We start from the raw sequence: 15,281 nt of genomic DNA on the forward strand, positions 1-15,281 counted from the left end.
GTGGAAATGGGTGAACAACACTAAGGGGTTGACCTTAAAGATCCATTTGATTCTTGAGCATTACTGTCCAATGCTTGGAAACCTTTGAGGGGTTCTCTTGATTGTAATGGGGCTTTTCAGAGGTGACTATCTCCTTGTGGAATGCTTATCCACCTAGCAGTGCCAGATTTAGGCACATAAGGCACAGAGCCAAGGGGGTGCAAAATTTAGATGGTAGGCAGCCTGGTGACATCATTATCTAGTTTTAAGCACTCAACTTAGAATTTTCATCTTTTTTGGTCAATGAGTGAATTTGTTACCATCTTATTTTTTCTTTTAAACCAGAAGATTATTCTCTCTCCCCCCCCCCCCCCACTTAGCAGAATGAAACCCATATGTTTAATGGGCACTAAGTACTTTTAGAATGGATATATCAATTGTTTAATGTAATACTTTCCCAAAAGTATTTTGGCCGATGAGAAAAGAAATATTGGACATAAAGTGCCCTGCTGGATGGTATTAACATTTCCTGGCTGAAAATAAAGTTTTAAAATAGATATTCTCAAACATTATCATGAGAGGAGATACCTGCTTTAATTATGAAAAAAGTACTTGATTTTCTCTTCAGTTATGCATCACTTGTCCCTCACCCAGTGCCAACAAAAAGCCAAATTTCTTACCGTGATGGGCAAGAAGTAGAGGAAACCTCCATTCCTGACTGATGCAGCACAGTGTGTCCTTGGAAGGCTTGGAATCACACTGGAGAAAGGCTGAATATTCCTGCATTGCAGGGGGTTGGACTAGATGACCCTCGGGAACCCTCTATATGATCTGTAGATTCATCTGCAAAATGTGAGTATAAGAGAATACTGTATTTCCAGAAACACCAGGGAGGAACTAAACACCAGGTTGCCACTCAACACAACAGTCATTTGTTCATCTTTACCATGCAACTTGTAGCAATGAAATTTCCAGTGCTGTTTTTCTAGAAAAAGAGGTGCCGGAACTTGCCATGAACACCTTCCTTGTTTTCTTATAATGGCAATGGCACCCACCTGAGAGGTGCCAGAACTGAGTTCCAGTTAGTTTCAGCTGGAAAAAAGCCCTGGAAAATTCTGATATTGCGTCATACATTTGCTGCCTTTATGCCATTGCTGTATTTTACAAGGAAGAGGAATGGGCCACAGTTTTGGACAACGGATCCTAGAGCCATTCATATGTTATACTTCCACCTGCACACCATGCTCATGGAATGGGAGTGAGATTGCATCCACTGGCCTCACCCTCAACAGCCATACCCTTCACTTTGAGAGATCATACATACATGTGGCAGAGTTCAATGTCATGCTATTCCCATTGTCCCACTATGCAAGCACTGCAGTTTGCCAGATGGAATGATCTGTTCTCTTCTAACCCCCACTGCCTGCTGCTGTTCTGGGGAGTCTCCTGACCCTGCCCAGAGCCAATTTCAGGTGGCACACAGGGGGAGGGGGTCCCCATTGCACAAGCAGAAGTACTTGCACAGGGCTTTCACCGATGGGGCTGTGTCAGTGAATCTCTCCCTTAAAGAGTGAATTGCCCTCTAGTCTTGGTCACAGTGCAGCACTTCCAAGAGTGGTGCCAATCAGGGTCTCCTAACGTGCATTTTTAGAAACAGGTTTCTCTAAGATAGCATCTGCCATTGCTAGGGAGCTGTCATTGAAAGTATTACACAAGTGGTATGTGTAGTTCTAATAGGACAAGGAAGGTAGTTCTAATAAACCCTTATATTTTCCCTAGATGTTGAAAAGGTTGTGGTATGGTCAGCACATGCCTCCACACATGGTGGAATTTCCCTCTGTTACAAGGGGATTGGAAGTGGCAGGAGATCAGTGAGGTTACTGGTCAATGGATACATACATTTGTGTTGCTAAATATGTTTCTAGATTCTTAGTCATAAAGAGCTGTTGAGTCACTTTCTCTGGGCAGCACGAGCAGTAGTTAACAGCTCAGAATGGGAAAATACTTCAGAATATACAGTAAATATTGACCAGTGGTGCCAAAACCTTTAGCAATGTGCTCTTTTAGAGAAATTAACACAAAAACTAAGGGTGACCAGGGGACAAAAGATAAAGGACTTATTTGACAAAACATGGGAATTGTGTGTTGATCATAAAGGTATAAAGGTGAATGAGATTTTAGAGGAGTTGCAGTACCTCTGGTGAGGAGAAACGTTGTGCTCCTTCTTGGGTAATTCTTCCACCACTTTGCACGCAGCTCTCACCTGTGGCTCCTAGAAGCTATCAGCATGCGACAGCACCAAAACCCCGGGAAATGGCTTTGCTGGACCAGCTAAACCAGGTGAGGGCAGAATATAGGTCTCAAACCCTTGCTGAGTTAAAGATTTCCCCTGCATGCAAAGACAGGCTCCAGTGGATTAAGTGGGCAAGACCAATAGTAGGTTCAACCATCAAGACGGTGGTTTCTGCACATGCTGTAGAGGGAAGTGAGTGGCAGAAGGAGCGCTCATCAGCACGGGAAGGGAAAACTCTGATCCTAAACCTCTGCTGCTTCATGATTATACTCATTCATGAACTAGGTTTCAGGTTACAGATGGGTAGCCGTGTTGGTCTGCCATAGTCAAAACAAAAAAAAATTCCTTGCAGTAGCACCTTAAAGACCAACTAAGTTAGTTCTTGGTATGAGCTTTCGTGTGCATGCACACTTCTTCAGATACACTGAAACAGAAGTTGCCAGAAACCCTGAATAATGATAATGACATCTACCCACTGCCTTGTGCAGCATCTTCAGGAAAAGAAAAGCCAAAGGAGTAAACTCAATACAAATCCGGAGTGGAGTCCCTAAGACAGTTGCTCATTTCGGCAACTCCTGCAGCCTAGCTGGTGCCAAATGTACTGCTTTCCTTTCCTTAAGACTACATCAGTGAGGCCACGAGGGGAATCTTATCATCTGGGCAGCCCAGGACCTCCATGCACTCTGCATCAGAGTTTTGTGCACTCTTCCATTGCCCCTCAAGACAGACAGATGCCAATAACAAGAAAGGATTATGCCTGCTCCTCCACCCCAATATACACTTTTGAATTATCTCTTCATCTCAAAACCCTGTAAAGAAAAACTAAAGAAAACTCTGTAAAAGAAATATAAAGAGAAAGAAAATTATTAGTATTTATAGCTATTGAACTGTCTTAAGCCTGTTGTGTTAATAACTCATCCTTTGAATCTGTTCTATTTTTAATGTGTACTTTCAAAAAAGTTTTATTATGAGCTATTTAAAAAAGAAATGCACATCCTTGCGTTACACTTTATGTTGTGGTATATATGTGACACATATTCTTGCCATGTAAAACATGAGTCACTTCTAATTCAATCTTCAGTTCCTTTTCCTTATGTGTGTAGATACAGAAGTATCCTTGGTGATTAGTGAATCATCCTTGCAGGCTCTTTGTTAACATGTCCTCATTAAAGAAACCATTTGTGTTGCTTTCAACGATTCCACAGCATGAAACCTTTTGAGTGAGAAGTTCATTATTAGATATATAGACCTATGGAATCCAGTCAGAAGCTGGAGTGGAGCTTCCTATGGAGTTCCTCTAATGATAACATTTACTTTCTTTCCTGTACATTTGTGAAAATGATTTAACTTCCTGGAAATCTGAACATTCTCATTATGCTCTAGTACAAAAACATGTTTAGAAGTATGGAAGCAACGATGCTGGCAATATATGCTTTTCTTTTCCTTTCCATCTCTACCTACCTATGAGGAGTGTGGCTTTTTTCCTCCTTTATTTATTTCCCAGACTTAGAAACTGCCCTTCATTACACTGTAGTCTGAGTGTGATTTCCAGTACAATAATACAGGCAATATATAATAATATACATCAACACCCACACTAAAAATTTATTTAATATAATATACTACCATACCAAGGGACGCGGGTGGCGCTGTGGGTAAAAGCCTCAGCGCCTAGGGCTTGCTGATCGAAAGGTCGGCGGTTCGAATCCCCGCGGCGGGGTGCGCTCCCGTCGTTCGGTCCCAGCGCCTGCCAACCTAGCAGTTCGAAAGCACCCCCGGGTGCAAGTAGATAAATAGGGACCGCTTACCGGCGGGAAGGTAAACGGCATTCCGTGTGCTGCGCTGGCTCGCCAGATGCAGCTTGTCACGCTGGCCACGTGACCCGGAAGTGTCTCCGGACAGCGCTGGCCCCCGGCCTATAGAGTGAGATGGGCGCACAACCCCAGAGTCTGTCAAGACTGGCCCGTATGGGCAGGGGTACCTTTACCTTTTACTTACTACCATACCAAGCAGTAATCAAAAGAAGATTAATTATAGACTAAAAGCTTGACACCACTTGGAAACCAAGACAGCCCAGTTTATTGTTCCTACAAGGGAATGTGACTGGGGCTGACAAAGTTTCCCCAAACCTTGCCTACAATGTAATTCAAAGTAAATTTGGTAGCTCTTGTTTTGTAGACAACTGAGGGATATTAAGTAGATCAGGTTAGCAAAATTTATTTGGAATCTGTTGATTCGCACCAGTGCTTTTAGACATAATTTCTACCCACTCCTAGGCTAAAAATATTCAAGCCAAACTCATCCCTCTGGGATTTAAAACATTTACAATTCCAGATATTGTAAATTTCCATGTTGTTGTTTGTTGTTGTTTAGTCATTTAGTCGTGTCCGACTCTTCGTGACCCCCTGGACCAGAGCACGCCAGGTACTTCTGTCTTCCACTGCCTCCCGCAGTTTGGTCAAACTCATGCTGGTAGCTTCGAGAACACTGTCCAACCATCTCGTCCTCTGTCGTCCCCTTCTCCTTGTGCCCTCCATCTTTCCCAACATCAGGGTCTTTTCCAGGGAGTCTTCTCTTCTCATGAGGTGGGCAAAGTCTTGGAGCCTCAGTTTCAGGATCTGTCCTTCCAGTGAGCACTCAGGGCTGATTTCCTTAAGAATGGATAGGTTTGATCTTCTTGCAGTCCATGGGACTCTCAAGAGTCTCCTCCAGCACCAGAATTCAAAAGCATCAACTCTTCGGTGATCTGCCTTCTTTATGGTCCAGCTCTCACTTCCATAATTACTTCTAAAACTGGTCGAGTTTTGGACAACGGGTCCTAACCCTGACATCCTACGTTGCGAGGAGAATCGAACACAGCCACATCCTTTTACGGAGATTCAGAATGTAGGCATTGTTTCTTGCAGAGGCAACAGACTGTTTGGATCCGACATTTATCAGCTGCGCACTTTCAGAGTGGCACAAAACACCCGAACATACTGAAAAATCCCAATTAACAAATTTATATGCTAATGTCGTTAGCTGAGCTCAAGATCGAGTAATTGATACTGACATATCTGGATTTACACTGCTTTTTAAGCATCTGTGGCCAATTGGCACTTAACTTCTGAGTAATAGAAAACTCTGATAAACTTCAGGAGGAACTCCTCTGAACATAAAAAGCTCCAAACTATAGTAATTTGCCATTCCTTCTGAATGGAGGACTCTTGATTTTAATGAGCTAAGTTCTCCTTTGTTTTTGTGATGCAAAATGTCAAAGAGAAAACCAGCAAAATCCATTACCCACCAAGGGCTAGAAATTGGAACAATAGATTCTGCGAGGAGGTTTGTACATCATTGTTATTGTACAGGTCAAACAATCCTCACGCTGCAGATCTGATATAATAAACGTCTGGTACAGCATTACTGCTCTTGCTATTTCATTCAGCTCAACAATGAATAAATGCTGTTGTCCTGCTGTGGAGGGAGGTTGAAAGACAAGTCAACAATGCACCCATAATTATATTGCCCTTTCTCTTTTCCTATGACAGCTTAATGTTATTCGTTGGTAGGAACAATAGTCAGGGTTTTGTGAGCCACAAGTCTGCACAAATGCTGCTAAGCATAGAATGTGGCATTAGGAACAGCCCTCAACCTGGAATATAGGAAGCTGCCTTATACCAGGTCATGTTATTTGCCCAATATTGTCTCCCCTGTACATCGTCAGCCTATATGATAGCGACTCTGCAAGGTCTCACAGGCAGAGGTCTTTCCCATCACCTGCTACCTGGCCTTTTAAACTGGAAGTGCCAGGAATTGTACCAGAGACCATCTGCGTGGCTTCTCTCCCATGATTACATTATGCCAACGAAAAGTTTGCGACAAGAAATGAATTGGCAGGAGATGCATATTACTGAGAAAGGATGTTTTGGCACATGCTCGCCATTTTCAGTAGCAACCCACAATAGGCACCATGGCTGGCTAGGTTAATGGGCTTGGGTGTGTGTGTGCGTTGCTTTAATGTAGTTCCTTTCTATGTATTTTTGTTATGAATAGTTGGCATATTTATAACTGCCGTTATTCTTGTTATTTTGCTCTTGACTTTTATTTGTCTGGGATCTGCCTTGATATTTCCTTTTTGAAATGAATGGTGGTATAAATTCTTTTAATAAAAATAATGATGATGGTACTCAACCTGGTGCTGAATGGGATTGCAACCCTCCAGTCCAGGGGTGCTTACTGATCTAACTTGGCCATTGGAGACGCAGACTGGAGGACTGCTTTGGCTTATGCACCAGCTGTGGTTCAACCTGGACAGAGATAATCTGCCGGCAATGATCCATACCATGGGAACCTCCAGATTAGACTACTGAAGTTTGCTATATGTGGGTTTTGTTTGAAGAAAGTGCAGTTAGTCCCAAGTATAACTGTTAAACGGGACTGGGCATTTTGCTTGTATTTTGTCAACTGCAATGGCTCCAAGCAATTTTCAATCTAAATCTGTCATGGCCTGAGACCAAGACATCGGAAGGATTACTTGTCTCCTCATGAGCCTGCTGATACACTTAGGTCTTGCTTTGATATATCATTTTGGCCCCAGACTTATTTCCCCAGGCTGTTTAATCGTTTGGAGGTTGCTTTTGCTAATGTGTTTCATTTTTATTCCTATTTTTATTCCACACACTGTTTTTATATTGCTCCTTTATAAGGTGGTGGTCTATTGGTTTCCTTCCTTCCTTCCTTCCTTCCTTCCTTCCTTCCTTCCTTCCTTCCTTCCGTTTGCCTTACTGTTGTTTTAGTTTCATTTCAACATGACTACTTCCAGCCATCTACTACTTGGAGAGATGCATCACTTCCCAAAAGAATCAGCACATGTCAGGAATGGCTTGGGAACAGTCATGGTGGAAAATCAACCACACTGAGGTCTTTGTAAAGTGATCCTCATTCTGTAGAATTGTAAGGGAAGAAGTTGGGACAAAAGAAAGGCAGATTCCATAAAGATCATTAGAGGTTCTGAAGGCTTTTGAAGTGCTGGCATCTAATTTGTTAAATCCATGTAAAGTTGCACTTGTTTGACACAGGAAAAGATTGTTGGAGTTCCCTTGAATGAAATGCTTTTGCTGCCTTGCATGGCCACAAGAACATTCTTCCTTTGTTTCTCATCACTGGCTCCCACTACTTCTCCCACTTCACCACCCAGTAAGTAAAATTTACAATAAAAGCAGGAATGGCTGGCTGATGGGAAGGGTAACACTGGGTAACAATTTTTTACTTTTTGAATGTTGTCTAGATTTCTACAACTGATTTAGGGTATTTTTGCACTGCTGAATCAGGAAATGGCATCCGTTTCTCTCCATCAGGTCAGGTTTACTGTAAACTGAATGGTGGGCATTGATAAAGGTAAGTACACGTAAATTGCATGTTTCACCATTTTTCAAACTTCAGGGCTTGAACTTCCGTTTCTTGGAACTCCTGGAATGCTCAGCGGCAGGGAGGTCTCTCTTCAGAGTCCAACAGTAGTCAGCCATCATGACTGCGTCCCAGCGACCCTGATACCTGGTCTCCATCTCTTTCATGTCCTGATGGAATCTCTCCCCCTGCTCGTCACTCATTGAACCCAGTTTCTCAGGAAATCGGTCCATATGTGAAAATAGGTAGTACATTTTGACACTCATGTTGCAGCCCAGGTTTCTGAAAGCAGTCAGCATGTTGTTGACAAGTTCTGCGTAGTTTCTGGCCTTATTGTTGCCCAGAAAGTTCTTCACTACCAGAACAAATGCCTTCCACGCTTCCAGTTCCACTTCGTTCATTGAGTTTCTGAACTCTGGATCTCTGATGAGCTGACAGATCTGAGGACCGTCAAAGATGCCAGCTTTCAACTTCTCCATGGTCAATCCTGGAAAAGCCTGGCACAAGTAAGTGAAGCAGTCACCATCCTTGTCCAGAGCCTTGGTGAACTGCTTGATTAAGCCGAGCTTGATGTGCAGCGGTGGGAAGAGTATTCTGTCTCTGTCCACCAGAGAGTTGTTGATGACGTTCCTTTCTTTGCAAGGCACCAGTTCCTCCTACACAGGCCAGTCCTTCTTCGTGTAATGCTGAACACGGTCCCTACTATCCCACATGCACAGAAAACATGGGTACTTGGTGAAGCCAGACTGTTGTCCCAACAAAAAGTTCACCATCTTCAGGTCAACACAAATAAACCACTTATGCTGATCATAACCAATTTTCTCCAGCACATACTTCACCGCTTCATAGTTCTCCTTCAGTGTAGTCGAATGAGCCAGGGGTATAGAGGCAAACTGGTTGCCGTTGTGTAGCAGAACACATTTCAGTGATCGCTTGTTGCTGTCAATGAACAGTCTCCAATCTTTGGGTTGGTACTGTGGCACTCCAAGCTTGAGCAGAAACTGCACAATATCTGCACAGTACACCAAGTCCTTCTCTTCCGAGAAAAAATGGAGGTACTCTTGATGCCTGTTGCGGAAGAAGCTGATGTGAGCACTGTCAGGAGGTTTTTTTCCCTTCAATCTGGATGCCACCAGTTCGGCAGAGTCCTTTGACAAGCTGAGGTCGCGAACTAGATCATTCAACTCCTTTTGGGAAAATGGATGTGGAGCATCATCTTCAAGAACCACTTCTTCTTCATGTCCTTCAACACTGGAGGCATCTTCGTCACTAATGTCAGGAAGTTCTCCAAAGATAGGCACTGACATTTCATCACAATGAGCTACAGGACGACGTGCTGATTGACGATCAGGATACTTGAGGCTGCTCCGGTTCTTTCTGTTGATCCCAGCCACACCAATTTATGGAAGATTTCGAGGTTTTGTGACTTCAAACTGATCCCTTTTTGACATAATCACCCAGAACTATCAGACCTGAATACTTCTTGTCATTAAAATAATCATTTCCAATCAAAACAATTATTCGACATGGCATTTTACCCCCACCAACTTCTTCTAAAATGCTCCACACAAGCGTATATGTGAACAAAAACGGAAAAAACTGACATGTGGCCATAGCTCAAAAACTTGACCTGATTGAGCAAAACCAATGTGATTTTTGGATTCAGCGCATCAGATTCGTCCTAAATCAACTGAAAAAACGCAGACAACAAATTTGTTCTTGATCAGTGAATTTAAGGATTAGGATAGCTGGGTGGGTAAGATGGAACCCATGAAAAGTTGTAATTGTTTGACACAGGAAAAGTTTGTTGGAGTTCCCTTGAAAGAAATGCTTTCACTGCCTTGCATGGCCACAAGAAGATTCTTCCTTTGTTTCTCATCATTGGCTCCCACTACTTCTCCCACTTCGCCACCCAGTAAGTAAAATTTACAATAAAAGCAGGAATGGCTGGCTGGTGGGAAGGGTAGTTTAAGGATAGCTGGGTGGGTAAGATGGAACCTACTTATGCTGGCCCTGCAGTATTACTATTCTGTGGAACACAAGCTGACATTCTGTAGAGAACACTAATAATCAACTTTTAGTACCTCTTTCTTCCCAGCAGAGTTCCCATCTATTGCAGCTTTGTTAGCTCTCTTGACAATCCTAAAATATTCACTGATGAACCATACCCTTCCATGATAAATAAATAAATAAATAAATAAATGTGTCCTTTCCAGCTGCCTAAATGCAATTGGGTTTCAAGGTCACCATTGTTTTCAGATTTCATATTTATTCTGAAGTTAAATCTTCAGTCTAGGTTTTTCATTGCCTCCTTCCTTCATTGTTTATTTCTTTGGCATTGATTTGGGCATCTCCAGTAATGCATAAAAATAACAACTTATTATCAGGTTCTTCTTCAGACCTAAGCATAATTATGAAGGTGAAGCTTTTTCTTTAAAAATCTTATTGATAATAACAGTCGCTAGTTACTGCTAAAACTGGCTGTTGTCCTTAACTATTGTGCTCAAGCCAACAGAAAATGTCATTATACAATTCAGTATTTGTTGTGTTTGGTTTAGTTGCATGCACTTCACAAAGTACTGAAGCAAGGAAATGAAGGCCTTGTTATGAATTTGTTTTATTACTTTATTTATACAAACAGTTCTATATCAGGAAATCAAGAAAAATATCTTCTCAAAGCAGTGTACATAAAAACATCATGAAAATGATGAAATCAAAAGTAAAAAAAAAAGTAAAGGTAAAGGTAAAGGTACCCCTGCCTGTACGGGCCAGTCTTGACAGACTCTGGGGTTGTGCGCCCATCTCACTTAAGAGGCCGGGGGCCAGCGCTGTCCGAAGACACTTCCGGGTCACGTGGCCAGCGTGACAAGCTGCATCTGGTGAGCCAGCGCAGCACACGGAACGCACACGGAACGCACACGGAAAAAAAAAAGTAAAAAAGCATAAAAGGCAAAGTGAAGAAGAACACAAAACTGGGTCATATGGCAAAGTTGTTGTTGTTGTTGTTTAGTCGTTTAGTCGTGTCCGACTCTTCGTGACCCCATGGACCAGAGCACGCCAGGCACTCCTGTCTTCAACTGCCTCCCGCAGTTTGGTCAGACTCATGCTGGTAGCTTCGAGAACACTGTCCAACCATCTCGTCCTCTGTCGTCCTCTTCTCCTTGCATAAATAAATAAATAAATAAAAAAATACTATTTATTTAGGAACTTTTATACTCTGCAAATAACTGAAGTTATCAAAGCAGCTTACAATATATTTAAAAGATAAAAATAAATAAATGATACAGTAGTCGCTACAGTAGGGTACGGAGCTAAGTGTCCTTGCCTTTGTCTTCTGCAGCTGAGTCTTCTGGCCTAGAAAGGTCTCCCTCCTTTCAAGTAGTCTAAAACTAAACACAGAAAACACCTGACTAAGTCAATGAATTTCCACCTTATAGATCCTTGTTGTGCTAAATGCCCCATTTCTTGCAGCTGCCAAAGAGATGCCATGAGTTAGCGCTGTTCCTCCAGCAGATCTCAGAGAACAGGTAGGAATGTATGGGAAATGTATGTAGATTAAAAAGGTATCGGTTCACTGAGTGTATGTGCCCTGATCGAGCTCACGACCAGGTTGTTGAGCGGATAAAATGGGGAGCTGACACAACAGGCAGCACCTTGGAAGAATGACAGGATAAAAAGTTGATAGGTCGATAAATAAATAAATGAAAAGTTGCTCATACTGAGGAGTGGTTTCATTCATACAGATCCCTGACCACTGGTATTTAACTATGTACACAATCATGACAGGTTATGGATCCATCCAGTCCTGGATCCAGCAGTAAATTCTTCTTTTCTTAAACTCAGCATGAAAGAGGAGAGCAGGTGCCAATCCCATTGGAATGCAGTAATTATCTTCAGTCTAGTGAGCCATAATTACTGTATTCCCTGGGGAGCAGAACAGCCAAACCTGATTATAGCCAAATAAAACCTGTCTAAGTAGAGTCATGATTTCCTTTTTCAATCTGTGGAAGTCCACTAAACCTCAGCTGCAGCTGTTTCCATCTTTTACTCCTTTCCATTATGAATGTAGCTGCCTTGTAAGGAGATATCACTGTTATGTTCTTAAAGATGTGGTTAACCGCAGTGGGATTCTTCTCGGTGAAGGAATGATGAATGCTTGCTTCAAATGTGATATTGAATGTATTTGTTTGAAGATGAACATCTGTTTCATTTCATATTCCTTTCCCCCTACACATCATATATTATGTTTATTAGATGCACGCTTGCCAAAAACCTATTTATAATCTAAACAGACAGCACTCTCACTAATTTCAATTTTGTTTAGGTTTTGTTAAGGTATCAGAACTGCATGTAATTTAAGGGTTTCAAGTCATTATGATTTTTCAGTAATCTGTTTAATGATTGAGCTTTAATCAATAAGAATTTGTAACATTTTACAAATTTAGTATCATGGGGCAGTTACTTCTATTTCAATAAGAGATCATCCATTGTAGAAATAGTTTAGCAAACAAGTGGGACTCCAGTGGCACGGCCAATGGCCCCCGGATTTGATTTAAAGTACCTCACAATCGCTTGGTTGTCCAAAATATCTACTTAAAAGCAGGTCAGTAATAAGTGGTTGTGATGGCAAATTAGAGCAAATGGACAAATAATCCATTTGTTGACTGACCAGAGGACATCCCAGAACTCTCAGCAAAGTGTGGCTGTTTTCATGTGGGCACTTGTACAGAACTTTAAGCATGGCCTGACCAGATCAGACCAAGTTCCATGTAGTCCAGCATTCTCTTACCACCACTAGCCAACTAAGAAATTTTTGGATGACCACAAGCTGGGCACAAAGGGGAGGGTCTTCCCCTGGTGTTTGTCTCCATTATGTTTTATTCAGAATTATGCTGCCACTGTAATTCTTATGTGTAATTCTACAGCTTACACACCGCATTATGAACCTTGAATAGTCCTATTAAATGTATTTAGTGCTGTGCTAAATTTTCATGATGTTCAATTTGCCTTGTGAAAATTGCCACTTTGAAAAGAGCAGAGTTATATGAAAAAAGACCTACCTCCCACTCTTTTGCACATTTTTGCACACCCATTCTCAGCTACTCTTCCCCTGATCTACTGTTGCTTCAGTACTAAGTGTTTGGGTTTTTTTACTTGAAATTATGTTGTACCGTTACACCGCTTTTCAGCCTGATGCTAGGACTTTATACACAATAAAATATGCCTTTTAAAAACTCTTTCTATTCTGATGACGTGCATAAACATCTGGCTTTAAAATAAATTGCAGAGTTAAGAGACTCTCTTTAAAGCCCATTAACAGTTGCAATCCTAAACTCGTATACTAGAGAGTAAGACTCACTGAACACAATGAAACATAATCCCATATAATGTTTAGGATTGTGCTGTAAGAAATTTTTAAGACCTGTTGCTTGCTGATGCATACTGTGGAAGGACATTCCGGGTTGACATTTGTGGACAATGTAACTAGTACTCAGATCAATATACATCACCACAAATGTATGTTTGGTATTCGAACTGAGTTTTAATTAAGGTGTGGTTAAATGCTCTCTTGTGAGATAAAGAAATTGGTTTTTTTAAAATTGTGAGAGGCAAGCCCTTTTGCACCTAATGCTAAGCCAAAGAATGGTCTACTGCAAATGAAGAAACATCTGAACTACTTGAGAGGAGATCATGACCCCTCTGCTGTCCCCACTGGTCCTGCTGCTGCTACACAGCTGTGAGTTAAGCCACGGTTTGGCTCTGCATTACCTCCAAACCCAATGCTTTGTCATTTGTCTCCCCAATGAGTGGTCAGCTGTAGAACAAGCCTTGGCAACTGCTTCTGGCTTGTCTGGAACAAGATAAACCATGAGCCTGGGTTCAGACATAACACTGACTAAGCCAAAGCACATCTTAGCTCACAGCAGTGCAACAGCAGCAGGAATGGAGAAGGAGTAAACTGGCTGTGATTTTCCCTTTAGAAGCCCACATGTTTACTTCTTCATGCTAAGCCAGGCTTTGGCTTAGCTTTACACGGAAACCAAATCACTGCAATGCTATCTTGGCTTTTTGCATTTTGTATATAACGCCTGTCACTCAGGTTACTCTGTTTCATAGCTGTGAAACCCTCACTTTAATATAGAACCTGGCCCATCAGCTACTAACTGGAGGGCAAAGTCCACACACACAAATAATCCCACAGAAGTTGGGCATCTTTATGTTTTAGGCTTAGATCCTATATGTTTTCTGCTGTAGCTTGAATGAAAGAATATTAACCCACAGATATACATGGCACATATAAGAACTATGGTAGGCCTTGGTTGTGATTGGTTCCTTAATGTTTTAATAAATTAGATTAATTGATGTTAACCAAACTGCTCAGCTAAAACCGCTGTTCTAAATTGCCAATTTTGTCTTCTTCCAGCAGAGAAAATGCCAGCCTTCGTCTGTGCTGTAAAATCTTCTTGTTATAACACGGAAGCAACTCCAGAGCCGCTGATATTGTGAAACATCTGGTAACTGCAAGCTGTGAGCTCCTATGAGATAATCACAGGCCTGGAAAATTAGGAGAACTTCCTCAACTCAGTTGTATTTCATGTTTTGTAATACCCCCGAGTGCGGTTACCTCATAATACAGTAATCACTCTGTTTCTGTGCCGTAAATGAAACCGCAGATGCTACTCTCGGGTGTAACGACCACCTCTTAACATAAATAAATGATCAAAGTACCATTATTTTGAACCAAACATATATTTCATGTATACATGTTGATAAATATTGTGGCATATGAGCATCCCTGAGTGAGACATTATTTAGGACATTATTTGGGACCTTATTTACGAGATGTGGAGAAGAGTTGATGAAAGCAGAGGGGAAATAAATCAAATGGGTATTGCAATTTCTATACTGTTTAGGAATTATGATTGGTTTTGCCCTTGTAGACATGCAGAAGATGCCAGAAGACAGTAAACAAAAATGAAGAAGATACATTTTAAAACTCAGAATGAGAGTCTTGCAAGTAATAATTCATGGTTGTGAGCATAAGCTGCTCTGAAGGCTATGGACTGAGATGGAAGGGCCAGAGCTTGGTGGAAGAGCTTCTGCGTTGCCAGCAGATGGTCCCTGGTTCAAACCTCAGCATCTCCAGGTAGGGTTGAAAGAGACTCCTGCCTGAAAGAGACTCTGCAGGACTCAGCATAAGGCAGCTTCCTATGTTCCTAAGGCAGGGTACACAGGTAACAACAGTTAATGCAATCTTAATCAATGTGTAGATGTGCTGGTATGTATTGGTTACTCAGGGAACTGCTGCAGATAGTTGTGGGAAATTAGGAGCATATTGCAGCAATCACCCAACATCTGTTCTGCTTTCCTAGTTAACAATGTCTAATTATTGAGACATTCATAACTTTGTGGTTCTCTTCTTAATCTGGTCAGACCAATTTTGCTTATTATGTGCGCCAGAATAAGCTTCATACTGCAACTAATGCTGCAATTAATAGCACTGAGTTAAGGACTTTTAAGTTCCTTTAATTTTAATGGCAGTTATTTAAATAGAGCTGCAACAAGTGTTTGGCACCAGAAATGGTGATCTTTGTGATGGAGCAATTTTTCTTGAAACACT

At 41.7% G+C, this 15,281-nt stretch overlaps 1 long non-coding RNA gene across 1 annotated transcript; it reads left to right on the plus strand.

Moving 5' to 3' along the window:
- The first annotated feature begins 574 nt into the window (after positions 1–574).
- Positions 575–14,562, plus strand: LOC144327393 (uncharacterized). The gene is made up of 2 exons (XR_013392477.1): positions 575–831; positions 14,085–14,562. It is a non-coding gene; the product is annotated as an uncharacterized LOC144327393 (long non-coding RNA).
- Positions 14,563–15,281: the final 719 nt, after the last annotated feature.

This window comes from Podarcis muralis, chromosome 4 (assembly GCF_964188315.1).
Source record: "Podarcis muralis chromosome 4, rPodMur119.hap1.1, whole genome shotgun sequence".
In the NCBI taxonomy this organism is placed as follows: domain Eukaryota; kingdom Metazoa; phylum Chordata; class Lepidosauria; order Squamata; family Lacertidae; genus Podarcis; species Podarcis muralis.